The 17,191-nt window shown below is 40.9% G+C and overlaps 2 non-coding genes across 2 annotated transcripts; both read right to left on the reverse strand.

Moving 5' to 3' along the window:
- Window positions 1-342: 342 nt before the first annotated feature.
- Window positions 343-472, reverse strand: LOC115030750 (small nucleolar RNA SNORA17). Its single transcript, XR_003836345.1, has one exon. It is a non-coding gene; the product is annotated as a small nucleolar RNA SNORA17 (small nucleolar RNA).
- Window positions 473-9,785: 9,313 nt separating this feature from the next.
- Window positions 9,786-9,928, reverse strand: LOC115030734 (small nucleolar RNA SNORA48). Its single transcript, XR_003836330.1, has one exon. It is a non-coding gene; the product is annotated as a small nucleolar RNA SNORA48 (small nucleolar RNA).
- Window positions 9,929-17,191: the final 7,263 nt, after the last annotated feature.

Here is a 17,191-nt window from a genome sequence, read left to right on the forward strand (position 1 = left end):
GTGCTATGCCCCACTTGTACTTTGTGGCACTTGGACATGGTCTGGTCTGCTCTTCCCCAGGTCTACATGGTATTGAACTGGTACTCATCTCAGGCTAGCTCCCCACCTGAACCCCATGGTCTAGTGGTTGCTCCTTTCCTTGGCTTACCTGAGTGCCACCATGTGAGGGCTATCCATCTTCAGCTGTGGCCCCAGGCAGGGTTCTTCTAGTCTCCTGCTTGCTCCTCATCCTGGAAGCCCTTCTGGGCCTGCACAGCACCAACTGGTGGTCTCTTAGGCTAGCTCCCTCTCCTGGCTCTTGATGCCCCATTGGTGGTGTCTTTGTTTTATTTGTTTTTAGGGAGTGTTAGGCAACTAATCATTCAGAAGTTCACAGCTCAGAACACTGAGCCTACATAGCCTTTCTTCTCTCTGCCACCTCCTGACTCATATGTGTCACAGCAGCTACACCTGAAACACCTCTAGGGACAGGGTTTCTCAGGTTTATTAATTAAAAACATGTTTTGATGGTTATTTTAGATGAAGCCTATGGAGGCAGAGACTCACAGCCAAGTATCGGGCAGAGCTCAGGAAATTGTGCAGCAAAGGGCAAGGAAGAATTGTTGGAGCAGGAGGAGTCAACTACACCACAGGAAAACAGCCCACAGAATCAACTAACCAGGGCTAGAATAAAATTTAAAAATGTTTATTGAAAGAGACTCAAGAAGGAAGCTCAATGATCTTTTCATTAGAGTTTGAAAGAAAAACAATAAGGTTGGCAAATTGAAAATCCCAGCAGCTACTGGGAGGATGATGGGGAAGAAGAGAGGAAGCCATACCATTTGAGCCAGAGTCTGGTAAAATCAGCTTGTACAGCAATGAAGATGAGTACAGAGAGAGAGATCTTCAGAGAATGACTGAGAAAGCTTGAAATGTCAAGGTAAAGATGAAATCTTCTGGGTTAAAACTTGGGAAATTATGAAACAGGTTAAGTGAGCAACTGCATTTTTTTCATTAGAGAGATAATTATTCCTCCTATATACTGGGCATGCCATGAGGGAATTAGCCTTCCAAATGAGTTCACTCTTGGCCAAGTGGTTGATTGGCTCCAGCACATTTGATGGGTTGTCAGGGGAGGCAGCAGCAATTACAAAATGATAAATGATAAATCAAACAAGCAGTGATTTATTCTACACTCTGGTACATTAACTCCCACAGAAGGAGACCATAGCAAACCAGTTTAGAAAGTCTTGACTTCATTTAGAGCCAAATGTAATCTATTCTTTTGGCCAGAAGAGAGCAAGTTTTCCTTAAACAGGCCTCTACTAAGCTCCAGGAAGGCCATCTTTTCATATGGTGTTTTAAATCTTAAAGAAAAGAAAACATGAACCTTCCCTTTCTAATCTTCCCAAGGAAATATGGGGTGGGATCCAAAGTGAATCATGAGACAACACTCTGCCCTCAGTGAAGTACAAGTCTGATGCCCAACTCTCCTCTCCTAGAAACCAAGCAGAAAAACCTGCTTCTCAAATGCTGAGTTTAACCTCATTATTGTAAAAACACAAAGCCAGTCACATAAACCTAAAGCAAACCCAAACCCCTTTCCCATTCTCATGCTAATGCTAGAAGCAGAGATGCCCTTAAGATTCATTTTCCTTCTTAATGTCACCTAAGGCCAAGTCTTTTACTTTTTAAATGTATATTGGGGTTATGCTATATCTCCCTTACCCACTCGTGCATCCCAGAGGAAAAAGGAAAGGAAAATGACAAAAGAATCTCAGCATAAATCTGGGATGCTCTCTGCACTCAAGTGTCCAACTTAGAGAAGGAACATTGGCCAATTGTGGGGAATTGCAGGCTGGTATCCAGTTGAACTGAGGTCTGAACCCTGATGGTCATAATTCACCTTCATGACATGGTAGGCGTTCCCTCATGCTCCTGGAACTCCGGCCCCTGCCTAAGGTACCACCTCCCACAGCCCCACAAGAGAAGCATGGGTCAGTAGTCATATAAGCAGTGGCAAAAGCTTCTGACCTTCAGGCTAAACTCCTCCCCAGTTACCTAGCAACAGGAAAGTCCATAAAAAGGGCTATTCAGCCCCCACCTGGCTCTCTTACTCTCTTACTCTTACTCCTTTGTTCCTTTTATCTCTCACTTCTCTTACTTCTCCCCTTTCTCTTTGTCTTCTTTCCTCTCCCCTTTCCCTCTTTCTCTCTAGCCTTCCCCCTTCTCTTTCTACCTTCTCTCTTTCCCCTGCATTTCTATAATAAAGCTCTTAAACCATAGAGAGTCTCTGCTCCATCTAGATCTGCTGTGCCACTCTCGCCCATGTTGGGAACTCCTTCCCTCATTCCCTCTCTCCTACAACCCCGGGGCTTTAGCAAGGTAACTCCGAGGTGCCCGGTTGGGGGCCGCCCCTTTTCCACCCCCAGCTGCATGGGTCAGGCATGCTCACCTGGGGCCAAGTAGAAAAGTGTCCAGCAGCTCTGCCTGCATCCGCCTGCCCAAAACACAGAAACTCTGGCCGGACATTAGACCCCCTTTCCTCTTCACTTTTCCCCAGGGCCCCCAGCACCCCCTCCCCTTATTTTGTTCCCATCAGTCAATCGCTTATTCTAGGCCAGGCACTGCTGTCTTGAACCCTCTGAAACCCAACTATCCAGCGTTAGGCATACCTACAGGTACAGTGAGTGTTTTGTTTTGTTTTGTTTTGTTTTGTTTTGTTTTATATATATATATTTATTACATATTTTCCTCAATTACATTTCAAATGCTATCCCAAAAGTCCCCCACACCCTCCCCCCCCCAATTCCCTACACACCCATTCCCATTTATTTGGGCCCTGGCATTCCCCTGTACTGGGGCATATAAAGTTTGCATGTCCAATGGGCCTCTCTTTCCAGTGATGGCCTACTAGGCCATCTTTTGATACATATGCAACTAGAGTCAAGAGCTCCGGGGTACTGGTTAGTTCATGATGTTGTTGCACCTACAGGGTTGCAGATCTCTATAGCTCCATGGATACTTTCTCTAGCTCCTCCATTGGGGACCCTGTGATCCATCCAATAGCTGACTGTGAGCATCCACTTCTGTGTTTGCTAGGCCCTGGCCTAGTCTCACAAGAGACAGCTATATCAGGGTCCTTTCAGCAAAATCTTGCTAGTGTATGCAATGGTGTCATCGTTTGGAGGCTAATTATGGGATGGATCCCTGGATATAGCAGTCTCTAGATGTTCCATCCTTTTGTCTCAGCTCCAAACTTTGTCTCTGTAATCCTTCCATGGGTGATTGTTTCCAATTCTAAGAAGGGGCAAAGTGTCCACACTTTGGTCTTTGTTCTTCTTCAGTTTCAATTGTTTTGCAAATTGTATCTTATATCTCGCTATACTAAGTTTCTGGGCTAATATCCACTTATTAGTGAATACATATCATTTGAGTTCTTTTGTGATTGTGTTACCTCACTCAGGATGATGCCCTCCAGGTCCAACCATTTGCCTAGGAATTTCATAAATTCATTCTTTTTAATAGCTGAGTAGTACTTCATTGTGTAAATGTACCACATTTTTTGTATCCATTCCTCTGTTGAGGGGCATCTGGGTTCTTTCCAGCTTCTGGCTATTATAAATAAGGCTGCTATGAACATAGTGGAGCATGTGTTCTTCTTACCGGTTGGGATGGAAATGAACAAAACCACAGCGGGTATTTCTTTGAAGTGTCTTTAGATTCCTCTGAATATTTACCTCAATGTCTCTATCTCCCAGTTTAAAGACAGATCTCCATGCAGGTAGACAAGTCTTGAAGTGAGAGCTTTCCCAGCCGTAATGCAGAGGAGAGGATCTGTAGTGTCAAAGGCCAGCTTCCACAGGTCAGGAGAAACTGAAGTGAGGGCCGAGAGTCAGTGATTGTTCACTAAGTAGGCTTTTGTCTGAGGGAATAAAGCTAGATTTGCTGAGTCTATCACTCCTGTGATCAGTGAAAAAATCTCTGAATGCTTTGCAGGCCAATGAGAAGGAAAAAAGAAAAAATTGGGGGAGGAAGATCACACACACACACACACAGAGTCAATAGATGAAACAAGACAAGCTCCAACAACCTCACACATACATATACATACATACATACATACATACATGCATACATACATGCACGCATTCACACATTGGGAGTATGGGGCAAAGCTTCAACCACTTTACAACCGTATACATACATGTATCTAATTTTCTTTAAGTGAATAATTACAATGAGTATACATAAGAAAAAACATGTTCCCCATAGCATCACATGATCAGTGTCCTAGGTATTCTTGGTAAAAAATGTATTATTCCCAAGGACCCACATACATTTGTAACTAAGCAACTTGTTATAGATTAACAAAATATAAGCAAGCAAGGGAGTTTTCTCAGTCAGTTTCTCTTAATGCCAGGCTGTCATGTGGTTACAAAATGAAAAACAAAAAGAATCAATTATTTTAGTATTTATCTTAAAAGATAATCTTATAAAAATCTTAAAAGAATCACAAATCTAAAATTATATATAAAAAATCAGTTCTTTCAACTTTATATCCTCAGGGTTCACATTTTCTCATTAACAATATTTTATTAATTCATATTAGGAAGCTGAGGACAGAAATGGGTAATAGATGTCAACCATCACCTAGATCACCAGCCCAGCATCGCGTCAGCCAGTGTTGCCAGTGTTCTCATTCCCTGACCTTAAAGAATCCCCAGCACAGTGATTAAGAGTGTGCCTTTTTAAACTTCAAATTACTTTCTAGGATTTTCTACATCAGAGCCATTGACAAAAACATCTTAATTGAACTTTGTTAACAATCTCTATCTTTCTAAGGATGGTGGTCATTACTAACAATCAATGTTTAGTTATATTAAAGTCTTTATAAGTTTGGTGATTGAATCATTAATCTGTTCCAGTGGCAATGGTTGAAAAAGATCAAGCATTGTTATTATGAATGCCAATGATACAGCCTAGTGGGAGGCTGGAAGTCCTCTTAGAATCTTCACTCACTCCTCTTAGAATAAAACATAGATTAAGAAGGACATGAAGACCTTGGGAACAACAAGCAGATCGATGCTCCATAATAGCATGAAGACATCAAAATATGCACACCCACTGTGGCCCAATTCCATGAGTTTTAAAGTCATTGTTGTTCCTCTTACGAAGGCCTGACATTGTAGCACAAGTCTTTAGCAAACAAACAGAGAAAGGGAACATATTTTTAATGATCACAGCTTTTGGAGTATGGGGCAGAACATTGGACACAACAACAACAGAAAAAAAAAAAACATAAATGATTTTCTCTGATGAATGTAGAGGTCAAAGCTTCAATGAAATGTATGTACTCAATTTGACCAAAAATTAAAAGAACATACACTATAATCAAGTTGTTTGGTTGTAGGAATGAAACTTCATTTCAACATTCAATATCAATGAATAAAATAAGGAAGTTATATTTATTTTATTAGACACACACACACTCTTTTAACAAAATTCAATATCTCTTCTAGACAAGAGTCTTCCTTCCCCAAGGACTCACATTTTTGTACACTTAGTCCTCAAATGGTAGTTCTGTTTGGGAAGTTTGTGATGCCTTTAGGAGGCACAGCCTCATTTGAGGAAGTGGGTCACTGAGTATATATACCTTGATGTTTATAGCCTGGCTCCACTTCCTGGTTCATGCTGATTCCTGAGAATGCTTGCAGCACAAGCAGCTGAACTCCTTCCTGTGTCACCACAATGTCTGTGAATTTCCATGATGTTAAAATTTAAAATAATGAACTAATTTGCTTTGCAGAGGAAGCATTCAAGATAGGGCAGAGATGCATGCCTTTAATCCCAGCACTTGGGAGGTAGAGGCAGGTGCATTTATGAGTTCGAGGCCAGCCTGGTCTACAGAGTGAGTTCCAGGACAACGAGGGCTATACAGAGAAACCCTGTCTTTTTTTTTTTTTTTTTTTTTAAAGAAAGAGCCATGGTTGTTACAGAGGTCAAAACTATTGAGGATAAAACCTAGGAAAATAAGAAACCTATCCTGAGAGCAAACTGCACCAATCAGAGGGTCCATGCTGTAGAGACCCAAATCAGTTTAAAAGAGGAAAGCCTAAACTGAATGAAAAGGGAGCTGGGAGTACACCAGAGGATGATGGGGGAGTAAATATGATCAAAATACAGTGATACAATCTACAAAAATGTCACCAACTCATTATGTTGTATACTTAGTAAATTCTTAATAAAATGGTATCAAACATATTAAATATTAATCTCACATTAAAAATTAATATGAAGATCAAACTCATAGTAACCTTTCAAGAAAAGAATGAAATCATATGTTTGGGATCTAATCTAACATGTCTGGTATCCTCACAGGAAGAGGAGATTCTGCTGTAAATTCACCCAGAGAAAAGGCCATAAGAAGACAGGAGTGAGAGCCATATCCATATGGAAGAGAAAGGCTTGAAGTAAGTCAATGCTGACCTCAGACTGCAAGGTCCCATAGCTGCCAACATGGCAATAAATGTGATGGTAATGTCCTGTTGCTTAGACCCTTGGTCCATGATACTTGATTGTGAAATGCCAACACCAGGACATGAAGTGGGGCCAGTAATGAGCACTTGGGCTTCTTCACTAAATATTATGGTTTTGTGTTTAGATCCCTGCTTTCATCTGAAGACTCAGCACCCAATCTGTTTATATTTTTAGTCATTTTCCCCTAGCAGAATAAAAGTCAATAGGCAGCAGAAGGAGGAGGAGGAGAGGAAAAGGGAGAGGGAGAGGGAGGAGGGGAAAGGGAGAGGGAGAAGGGGAAAGGGAGAGGGAGAGGGGAAGGAAGGGGAAGGGGAAGAAGGGGAAGGGGAAAGAGGAAAGGGGGGAAGGGGGAAGAAGGAGGAAAGGGGAAGAAGGGGGAAGGGGGGAGAAAGGGGAAGGGGGGAAGGGGATGTGGGAAGGGGGAAGGGGAAAGGGGGAAGGGGAAGAAGGGGGAAGAAAGGGGAAGGGACAAGGAAGGGGGAAGGGGGAAAGGGGAAGGGAGAAGGGAAAGGAAGGGGGAAGGGAGAAGGAGAAGGAAGGGGAAGGGGAAGAAGAAGAAGAAGGGGAAGGGGAACAAGGGGAAGAAGGGGAAGAAGAAGAAGAAGAAGAAGAAGAAGAAGAAGAAGAAGAAGAAGAAGAAGAAGAAGAAGAAGAAGAAGAAGAAGAAGAAGAAGAAGGAGAGAGAGAAAAGAAAAGAAAAGAAAAGAAAAGAAAAGAAAAGAAAAGAAAAGAAAAGAAAACCAAATAGATGAATGTTCACAAAATTGAAGCTCTTGAAAGGGAAATATTCAGAGTGTTTTCTTTGATCGTATTTTACAGGTTGTATTGAAAGAAGGCACTTCACATATAGACTACCTTTCTGTTTCTAATGGTTACCTTTCCTTAGGATGAAGGAGGGCATGCCAATTCAGGGCTCAACCTGTCTGTAGAATATGGTGATTTACTGCAATTCAATGTTTACATTTTGCATATTTTTATTAACAGGTCTGACCATCATTTTTAGAAAATCTGTACAGGCAGTATCCCTTTTCTGCCCTGTTGACTAATTCTCTGTAAGGCACAGGTAGGTTTACACAATGAATCCAGTTGCAAACAGAAGTTATTCCTAGATATTGTCAAATAAATCACCTCCTGCAAATTACTGTGCATTCCTTGCTTTCAGCTTAATTTTATTCAGAATAAACACCCCTAGCCTTAGTCTCAATTTGAGAATGTGAGCTCTTTCTATCCTGGGTGTAAGAGAGTAGTCTAAGTGGGTTTTAAATTATTTAAAATGGTCACCTAGCTCCAATACTTTCTAAGCAACTCTTTAAATCATTGATGAGACCATCAGTCCTGCCATCTGGGTAGCACATTAAAGAGCAAAATGTAAATGTATGCTAGCTTTAATTACTTTAAATGAGTAGACTCAGACTTGATGCTACTAAGATTGTGTTATAAGTAGGAAAAAAGATTAAGGCTTATACTTTTCACAAATTTTAAAACTTGATCCTGGGTCTATTTCTTCCTTGGTTCCTATCTCTTTTCATAGTATAATTCTGTTTGTCTTGATAACAGTGTTGAAGGTTAATGGCTGTGACAGCTTTCTGTAACTATAACAAATTACTCAAGATATTAAACCATTAAAGTGGGAAGGTTCACTTCGCTCACACAGTTTTAAAGACTTTAGTATCATTTCAATTTGTTGCATTGCTTATGATCCTGTAGGAAGACGACATATTTTAGAGTTGGGAAGATAAAGCAAAGCTGTTGACATTCTGGCCAGGATACATAGAGAAAGGTAAGAAACAGCCAGAGAGGGAGAGGGAGAGGGAGAGGGAGAGGGAGAGGGAGAGGGAGAGGGAGAGGGAGAGGGAGAGGGAGAGGGAGAGGGAGAGGGAGAGGGAGAGGGAGAGGGAGAGGGAGAGGGAGAGGGAGAGGGAGAGGGAGAGGGAGAGGGAGAGGGAGAGGGAGAGGGAGAGGGAGAGGGAGAGGGAGAGGGAGAGGGAGAGGGAGAGGGAGAGGGAGAGGTAGAGGGAGAGGGAGAGGGAGAACGTCAGAATACCCAAAGAATTAACAGCTCCCCGGTATGCTGGTTAGTTTTTGTAAAATTGATACCAACACTAGCTAAGGTCATTGTTTCACTCGGTGTCTCTTATGGCATGGGTTTCACGATCCTTGTCATACTACTGCCTTGATTAGAGATTTTGGACCTTATCTCTAGATCTCCAGTCATGGCCCTGTCCCTAGGGCACTTCCATATGTGGTGCTGCAGGGAAGTCCACTCTACTGCTTCTAGAATGTTCTCTCTGTGGAGCTCAGTTCCTCCAATCACCACATAGAACATGTGGAACAGCTTAATCGAGCAGAAATACAGTAGATTTTAGCTTTGTGTTGTCAGCTGACTTTAATATTGTAATACACGGATTGGTTGTGGTGACTATGATTTTATTGGCTAAATCTAGTATGATGCTATGATTCAATGTCTGGAGAAGTCTCTAAACCGCTGATCAAAATGTCGAAAGATATTCTTGAGAAGGTACTAAACCCTATTTATCACATGGTATAGTGGTCTAGAAACTTATGTTTCGTAGACTCAACAAATTCTCAATATATATTTTTATTATCTCCTTTGTACCTTGCTTGGTACCTTCTGTTTCTCTCTCTCTTTCTCTCTCTGTCTCTCTGTTTCTCTCTCTCTCTCTCTCTCTCTCTCTCTCTCTCTCTCTCTCTCTCTCTCTCTCTCTCACACACACACACACACACACACACACACACACACACACACACACACATGAGCCATGGACACTGACCCCCGGTACTGCGTAGCCATGAACTTAGATAAGACTTTCAGTAGAGGCTTGGACTGAGACTTCACCATGGCTCTAAGTGGCAGGGCTGGCCACTCACAGCAGGCTACTCCTCTCCACACTTCAGTCTCCAGTTCCATCTTTCTTCATAGTGCCCAAGTTGCTTCACTTCTCTTTCTTTTCCATTTGACCTCTCCATACTTCCATATTATAGTGGCTCCTGCTGCAGGCTAGCCATGCATCTGGCAGGCATCTGGGTGACATCTTCCATTTCTGTAGCCTGGCAAGTTGGCAAACAGGTGTCTATGGCCTGCCTGTGTTATGGAGTGGAGGGCAAGTCTGTGGGTGGCATGGCAGTCCTCAGGCCTCTGTCTTCCTCCTCACATGCTTCCTTACCTGGTTTTAATTTGTTTTGTTTTATTTTGTTTTATTTTGTTTTGTTTTGTTTTGTTTTGTTTTGTTTTGTTTTGTTTTGTTTTATGAGACTCAGGCATAAGACAGCTTTGGCCACCAAGCCAGGCACCAAACTAGGATGAATAAAGGACTGCCATCTGCTCTGTCCCTGACTGATACAAGAACACCAACACCAACAAAGTGTCTCTTTGCTCATTGCCAGGGTATAAGCTCTCCTTTCTTAATCTGTCTTTTGTTACAGGGCTCCCAGATGAGAATTAAGAATGGTAGCAGCAAAGCTAATTTTCTTCCTGTCACAGTCTTAGCTTCAGTAATAAATACTGATACTTGTTTTAGCACAGCAAGGAGTTGACTTTTTAATCCTAGTCCACTGCCACTAACATCTCTTGCATGTCTGCCCCCAGTTGCTGATTTGGTCCAACACATGCACACTCTCTCCATATGCCTGCACATGTATGAATACAACAAAAATAAGGGAGGTTTGTGGGATTGCATGCTGTGTGCTGCCCATGTGTAGCTAGCTCTCTTCCATCTCTTGTATTCTGTTGCTGATGATCGCATCTATGGTTCCAGATATCTGGGCACCTTCCCTGCAAGAGGAGAGCTTGCCTGCAGAGAGTACTCTGACCACTGAAACTAAGGATAGAGCTAGTTTCACAGGTCTGCTGATAGAGGCAAACATAATCACCTGAGGAACAAGCTCTAACCAGAGACAACTATAAAAACTAGCTCCAGAGATTAGAGATGGCAAAAGGCAAACGTAAGAATCCTACTAATAGAAATCAAGACCACTCACCATCATCAGAACGCAGGACTCCCACCCCACCTAGTCCTGGGCACCATAACACAACCAAAAAGCTAGACCTGGATTTAAAAGCATATCTCATGATGATGGTAGAGGACATCAAGAAGGACTTTAATAACTCACTTAAAAAAATACAGAACACTGCTAAAGAGTTACAAGTCCTTAAAGAAAAACAGGAAAACACATCCAAACAGGTGATGGAAATGAACAAAACCATACTAGACCTAAAAAGGGAAGTAGACACAATAAAGAAAACCCAAAGTGAGGCAATGCTGGAGATAGAAACCCTAGGAAAGAAATCTGGAAACATAGATGCGAGAATCAGCAACAGAATACAAGAGATGGAAGAGAGAATTTCAGGTGCAGAAGATTCCATAGAGAACATCTGTACAACAATCAAAGAAAATACAAAATGCAAAAGGATCCTAACTCAAAACATCCAGGAAATACAGGAAACAATGAGAAGACCAAACCTACGGATAATAGGAGTTGATGAGAATGAAGATTTTCAACTTAAAGGGCCAGCGAATATCTTCAACAAAATTATAGAAGAAAACTTCCCAAACCTAAAGAAAGAGATGCCCGTGAACATACAAGAAGCCAACAGAACTCCAAATACACTGAACGAGAAAAGAAATTCCTCCTGACACATAATAATCAGAACAACAAATGCACTAAATAAAGATAGAATATTAAAAGCAGTAAGGGAGAAAGGTCAAGTAACATATAAAGGCAGGCCTATCAGAATTACACCAGACTTTTCACCAGAGACTATGAAAGCCAGAAGAGCCTGGACAGATGTTATACAGAAACTAAGAGAACACAAATGCCAGCCCAGGCTACTATACCCAGCCAAACTCTCAATTAAAATAGATGGAGAAACCAAAGTATTCCACGACAAAACCAAATTCACACATTATCTTTCCACGAATCCAGCCCTTCAAAGGATAATAACAAAAAAAAAAACCAATACAAGAACAGAAATCACACCCTAGAAAAAGCAAGAAAGTAATCCCTCAACAAACCAAAAAGAAGACAGCCACAAGAACAGAATGCCAACTCTAACAACAAAAATAAAAGGAAGCAACAATTACTTTTCCTTAATATCTCTTAATATCAATGGACTCAATTCCCAATAAAAAGACATATACTAACAGACTGGCTACACAAACAGGACCCAACATTCTTCTGCTTACAGGAAACCCATCTCAGGGTAAAAGACAGACACTACCTCAGAGTGAAAGGGTGGAAAACAAATTTCCAAGCAAATGGTCCGAAGAAAAAAGCTGGAGTAGCCATTCTAATATAGAATAAAATTGACTTCCAACCCAAAGTTATCAAAAAAGACAAGGAGGGACACTTCATACTCATCAAAGGTAAAATCCTCCAAGAGGAACTCTCAATTCTGAATATCTATGCTCCAAATGCAAGGGCAGCCACATTCATTAAAGAAACTTTAGTAAAGCTCAAAGCACACATTGCACCTCACACAATAATAGTGGGAGGCTTCAACACACCACTTTCATCAATGGACAGATCGTGGAAACAGGAACTAAACAGGGACACAGTGAAACTAACAGAAGTTATGAATGAAATGGAGTTAACAGATATCTACAGAACATTTTATCCTAAAACAAAAGGATATACCTTCTTCTCAGCACCTCATCGTACCTTCTCCAAAATTGACCACATAATTGGTCACAAAACAGGCCTCAACAGATACAAAAACATTGAAATTGTCCCATGCATCCTATCAGATCACCATGGACTAAGGCTGATCTTCAATAACAAAATAAATAATGGAAAGCCAACCTTCACGTGGAAACTGAACACTCTTCTCAATGATACCTTGGTCAAGGAAGAAATAAAGAAAGAAATTAAGGACTTTTTAGACTTTAATGAAAATGAAGCCACAACATACCCAAACATATGGGACACAATGAAAGCATTTCTAAGAGGGAAACTCATAGCTCTGAGTGCCTCCAAAAAGAAACTGGAGAGAGCACACACTAGCAGCTTGACAACACATCTAAAAGCTCTAGAATAAAGGAAGAAAATTCAGCCAAGAGGAGTAGATGGCAGGAAATAATCAAACTCAGGGGTGAAATCAACCAAGTGGAAACAAGAAGAACTATTCAAAGAATTAACCAAACGAGGAGTTGGTTCTTTGAGAAAATCAACAAGATAGATAAACCCTTAGGTAGACTCACTAGAGGGCACAAGGACAACATCCTAATTAACAAAATCAGAAATGAAAAGGGAGACATAACAACAGATCCTGAAGAAATCCAAAACACCATCAGATCCTTCTACAAAAGGCTATACTCAACAAAACTTGAAAACCTGGATGAAATGGACAAATTTCTAGACAGATACCAGGTACCAAAGTTAAATCAGGATCAAGTTAACGATCTAAACAGTCCCATATCCCCTAACGAAATAGAAGCAGTCATTAATAGTCTCCCAGCCAAAAAAAGCCCAGGACCAGATGGGTTTAATGCGGAGTTCTACCAGATCTTCAAAGAAGATCTAATTCCAGTTCTGCACAAGCTATTCCACAAAATAGATGTAGAGGGAACCGTACCCAACTCATTCTATGAAGCCACAATTACTCTGATACCTAAACCATAGAAAGATCCAACAAAGATAGAGAACTTCAGACCAATTTCCCTTATGAATATAGATGCAAAAATCCTCAATAAAATTCTCGCTAACGGAATCCAAGAATACATTAAAGCAATCATCCATCCTGACCAAGTAGGTTTTATTCCAGGGATGCAGGGGTGCAGGGATGGTTTATTATATGGAAATCCATCAACGTAATCCATTATATAAACAAACTCAAAGACCAAAACCACATGATCATCTCCTTAGATGCGGAAAAAGCATTCGAAAAGATCCAAAACCCATTCATGATAAAGGTCTTGGAAAGATCAGGAATTCAAGGCCCATGCCTAAACATGATAAAAGCAATCTACAGTAAAGCAGTAGCCAACATCAAAGTAAATGGAGAGAAGCTTGAAGCAATCCCACTAAAATCAGGGACTTCACAAGGCTGCCCACTTTCTCCCTACCTATTCAACATAGTACTTGAAGTCCTAGCCAGAGCAATTCGACAACAAAAGGAGATCATGGGGATACAAATTGGAAAAGATGAAGTCAAAATATCACTTTTTGCAGATGATATGATAGTATATATACATGACCCTAAAAATTCCACCAGAGAACTCCTAAGCCTGATAAACAGCTTCGGTGAAGTAGCTGGATATAAAATTAACTCAAACAAGTCAATGGCCTTTCTCTACACAAAGAATAAACAGGCTGAGAAAGAAATTAGGGAAGCAACACCCTTCTCAATAGTCACAAATAATATAAAATATCTTGGCGTGACTCTAACTGAGGAAGTGAAAGATCTGTATGATAAAAACTTCAAGTCTCTGAAGAAAGAAATTAAAGAAGATCTCAGAAGATGGAAAGATCTCCCATGCTCATGGATTGGCAGGATCAACATTGTAAAAATGGCTATCTTTCCAAAAGCAATCTACAGGTTCAATGTAATCCCCATCAAAATTCCAACTCAATTCTTCAACGAATTAGAAAGAGCAATCTCCAAATTCATCTGGAATAACAAAAAACCTAGGATAGCAAAAACTCTTCTCAAGGATAAAAGTACCTCTGGTGGAATCACCATGCCTGACCAAAAGCTCTACTACAGAGTAATTGTGATAAAAACTGCATGGTACTGGTATAGGAACAGACAAGTAGACCAATGGAATAGAATTGAAGACCCAGAAATGAAGCCACACACCTATGGTCACTTGATCTTCGACAAGGGAGCTAAAACCATCCAGTCGAAGAAAGACAGCATTTTCAACAAATGGTGCTGGCACAACTGGTTGTTATGTAGAAGAATGCGAATCGATCCATTCCTATCTTATTGTACTAAGGTCAAATCTAAGTGGATCAAGGAACTTCACATAAAACCAGAGATACTGAAACTTATAGAGGAAAAAGTGGGGAAAAGCTTCGAAGATATGGGCACAGGGGAAAAATTCTTGAATAGAACAGCAATGGCTTGTGCTGTAAGATCGAGGATTGACAAATTGGACCTCATGAAACTTCAAAGCTTCTGCAAGGCAAAAGACCCTCAATAAGACAAAAAGGCCACCAACAGATTGGGAAAGGATCTTTACCTATCCTAAATCAGATAGGGGACTAATATCCAATATATATAAAGAACTCAAGAAGGTGGACTCCAAGAAATCAAATAACCCCATTAAAAAATGGGGCTCAGAGCTAAACAAAGAATTCTCACCTGAGGAATACCGAATGGCTGAGAAACACCTGAAAAAATGTTCAACATCCTTAATCATCAGAGAAATGCAAATCAAAACAACCCTGAGATTCCACTTCACACCAGTCAGAATGGCTAAGATCAAAAATTCAGGTGACAGCAGATGCTGGCAAGGATGTGGAGAAAGAGGAACACTCCTCCATTGTTGGTGGGATTGCAAGCTTGTACAACCACTCTGGAAATCATTCTGGTGGTTCCTCAGAAAATTGGACATAGTACTACCGGAGGATTCCGAAATACCTCTCCTGGGCATATATCCAGAAGATGTCCCAAACTGTAAGAAGGACACATGCTCCACTATATTCATAGCAGCCTTATTTATAATAGCCAGAAGCTGGAAAGAATCCAGATGCCCCTTAACAGAGGAATGGATACAGAAATTATGGTAAATTTACACAATGGAGTACTACTCTGCTATTATAAAGAATGAATTTATGAAATTTCTAGGCAAATGGATGGACCTGGAGGGCATCATCCTGAGTGAGGTAACACAATTATAAAAGAACTCAAATGATATGTACTCACTAATAAGTGGATATTAGCCCAGAAACTTCGTATACCCAAGATATAAGAGACAATTTGTAAAACACATGAAACTGAAGAAAAATGAAGACCAAAGTGTGGACACTTTGCCCCTTCTTAGAATTGGAAACAATCACCCATGGAAGGAGTTACAGAGACAAAGTTTGGAGCTGAGACAAAAGGATGGACCATCTAGAGACTGCCATATCCAGGGATCCATCCCATAATTAGCCTCCAAACGATGACACCATTGCATACACTAGCAAGATTTTGCTGAAAGGACCCTGATATAGCAGTCTCTTGTGAGACTAGGCCGGGGCCTAGCAAACACATAAGTGGATGCTCACAGTCAGCTATTGGATGGATCACAGGGCCCCCAATGGAGGAGCTAGAGAAAGTATACAAGGAGCTATAGAGATCTGCAACCCTGTAGGTGCAACAACATTATGAACTAACCAGTACCCCGGAGCTCTTGACTCTAGTTGCATATGTATCAAAAGATGGCCTAGTCGGCCATCACTGGAAAGAGAGGCCCATTGGACATGCAAACTTTATATGCCCCAGTACAGGGGAAAGCCAGGGACAAAAAGTGGAATGGGTGGGTAGGGAAGTGGGGGGGAGGGTATGGGGGACTTTTGGGATAGCATTGGAAATGTAATTGAGGAAAATACGTAATAAAAAAATTAAAAAAAATGATTTAAACAAATGGTGGCAAATGCTATTACTAGTTGCTTAAGGTATCTCCAATCGCTTTTTCACTGATTCTTTTTTTCTTTTTCAATATTTTATTTTAATTTTGTGTGTATGATTGTTTGTGTACATGTTTTATCATCAGATTCCCTATTACTGAATTTACAGATGATTGTGAGTGGCCATGCGGTGCTGGAAACTAAATGTGGATCTTCTGTAAGAGCCGCCAGTACTCTTAACCTATGGGCCAACCTCTTCAACCCCTTGATTTTTAAAATTATTATTATTATCATTACTATTATTACAATTAACTTTTCCACTGATTCTTGATACTCTCTTAATTGCAGGGATTTGATTTATATATGATGAAAATCTGAAAAAAAAAAAAAGATAGAAAAAAAATTCCATTATAATGCAGGGAGCAAAATAAAGGTCCAGAGTTAATGCAATAATAATGCAGAGACAAGGGGATTGCTTCGCTTTAAAAAAGGGAGGGGGAAAGCCGGGTGTGGTGGCGCACGCCTTTAATCCCAGCACTCGGGAGGCAGAGGCAGGCGGATTTCTGAGTTCGAGGCCAGCCTGGTCTACAAAGTGAGTTCCAGGACAGCCAGGGCTACACAGAGAAACCCTGTCTCGAAAAACCAAAAAAAAAAAAAAAAAAAAAAAAAACAAAAAATAAAAAAGGGAGGGGGGGCTGGAGAGATTGCTCAGCAGTTAAGAGCACTGGCCGTACTTCCGAAGGTCCTGAGTTCAAACCCCAGCAACCACATGCTGGCTCCCAACCATCCCTAATGAGATCTGATGCCCTCAAAGAGGATTGCTGTGCTGCCAGGTCATCTGAATCTGAAGAGATTTACTTGATGTATTTGTTTCTTTTCTGTTACTATGATAAAATACTACAATCAATGCAAATTATAGATAAAAAATGTTAATTATGATGCTCTGCTCCAGAGTATTACAGCCCATCATGATGAATACAGCATAACATCAGGCAGCCAGAGCAGGAAGCTTAGAGATTATATCTTCAACCAAAAACATGAACAGAGAGCAACCTGGAAGCGGGAGTAGGCTATAAATCCTCAAAGGCCACCCACAGGG

The sequence above is a fragment of the Mus caroli genome, unplaced genomic scaffold (assembly GCF_978045245.1).
Source record: "Mus caroli unplaced genomic scaffold, Mus_caroli_1 scaffold_3, whole genome shotgun sequence".
Classification (NCBI taxonomy): domain Eukaryota; kingdom Metazoa; phylum Chordata; class Mammalia; order Rodentia; family Muridae; genus Mus; species Mus caroli.